This window comes from Vespa velutina, chromosome 7, assembly GCF_912470025.1.
Source record: "Vespa velutina chromosome 7, iVesVel2.1, whole genome shotgun sequence".
Classification (NCBI taxonomy): domain Eukaryota; kingdom Metazoa; phylum Arthropoda; class Insecta; order Hymenoptera; family Vespidae; genus Vespa; species Vespa velutina.
In genome coordinates, this window is record NC_062194.1 from 5,512,528 (window position 1) to 5,514,440 (window position 1,913).

Sequence of the window (1,913 nt, forward strand, 5' to 3'; positions counted from 1 at the left end):
ATATATATATATATATATATATAAGGCGAACGCGTTCGGCACACTTTAACGTTGCGTCCGTTCATTCGCGTGATAACACAATCATGGAAATAAATATTAGTAAGAACGAGAAGCTTTTAAAGTAGTCGTGCTTGTTTTCTTGGTTGTGTAACGACAACGACGACGACGATGACGACGAAGACGACGACGAAGACGATGACGATGACGATGACGATGATGACAACAACGACAACGACGACCTCGCGGTTTCAACGTAGTTTTTCTCTCTCTCTCTCTCTCGCTCTCTTTCTTTCTGTCTCCATTTACAGCAGGTAGAGTGAAGACTGTGTGACCTCGGTGCCAACGAAACGAGCGAGAATGTCGGTCTACGTCGCGGAAAACGTGTCAAAACGTGACCAACTTTTGCGAGTTGGACGCTTGCGAGTGCCACTTTGTCGATCGATAGTTCTTGTACGAGTATATGGGCAGTTTACTTGTAACGTTACATGGCTAGTTTTAACGTCTTTATAAATACGTTTCGAATTAATAGAAATACTTGCCTATTTATCGTTTTCGAGTTCTCGCAATTATTTGTTTCGATCTTTCTAACGAAAGGTAAAAGAAAAGAAAAGAAAGGAAAGGAAAAGAAAAGAAAAGAAAAAAGAAAGATAAGGGAAAGAAAAAAGTTACACGTGTATTGAAATTTATTAATACTTCTTTGGAGGATTATTTTTATGATGTAAGAAAAGGATTGTGATAATCATTGAAAAAATTTTAATTCCTCGTTTATCGCAAAGTGAGACGAAAGTTGTGATTATAATTAAAACAAATTCGAATAGAAGTTTATCTTCTTTCTTTTCTTTTCTTTTTTTCTTTTTTTCTTCTTTCCACAAAGCACATTCTTCTTTTTTTTTTTTTTTTTTTTTTTTTTTTTTTGTATTAAAATTGATTTCTTAGCGAGTATAAGAAATATCGAGTTCATTTTAAGGAAGTAAAGTGTAAAAATTAATTGAAACGAAGAATTTTAAGATTTCGTTTCTTTGAAATAATTCGTGTGAGAAGTATAGAGAAAGAAAAAAAAAAAAAAAAAAAAAAAAAGAAAAAAAAAATTAATAAATAAATAGAATACAGTAAATTTTCGTAGGCGTTAGAAAAATTCTAATCAGATATTTTTGATAAAAAGAATTGAGGCCGATTGTAATTATAATTGGAAATTAGTTGGAAAACAATTCTTTTATAAAAAAAAGTAAGAAGGAAAGGAGAAAAGAAATAAAGAAAGAAAAGAAAAAAGAAATTCTTTTCGTTCATTATTAAAATTAACATGGAAACAAACGTTGTATCCGAGCATAGATAAAATATTCGTGTTCGCTTTGAGAGATTAAAGTATGAATTAATTAGGATGAATTAATTACAAAGTAACATCGATAAGTTAATTTAATCGTGATTAGGTATAATAATGTAAATTTCGAGTGTCTACTTATAAGAAAGAACAACGAAAAAAAGAAAGAAATAAATAAATAAAATGACACGGTTTTAATTAAATGGAAGAAGAAGAAGAAGAAAAAAAAGAGAAAAGAATTTCATTCTTTCTTTCTTTCTTTCTTTCTTTCTTTCTTCTCCATTTGCGGAATAGAAATGAAACAAAGATTTGAAAGTAAGGCAACATCGACGATTATTATTAACGGCGATGATTCTGCTACTGCTGCTGTTGCTGCTGCAATGTGAGTTCCGAAGTTACTTGGCAAATCTCCGAGTGAATCTCTCAGATCTCTCAGATCCGGCGTAGGCGCTTGCTTTCCGTGCTTTCCTAAAATAAATACCGTGAGGAAGTGGAATCTCGTTTGGTGTGTACGTACGTCGAGTTATATGCTATCTCTTTCTCTCTGTCTTTTTCTCTCTCTTTCCCTCCTCTCTCTTTCTCTCCTCTCTCTTTC

At 32.4% G+C, this 1,913-nt stretch overlaps 1 protein-coding gene across 12 annotated transcripts in view; it reads left to right on the forward strand.

The window, feature by feature from the left end:
* Positions 1–1,913, forward strand: part of LOC124950782 (zinc finger protein 608-like) — a 195,810-nt gene that overhangs the window by 128,792 nt on the left and 65,105 nt on the right. The window lies entirely within an intron of this gene.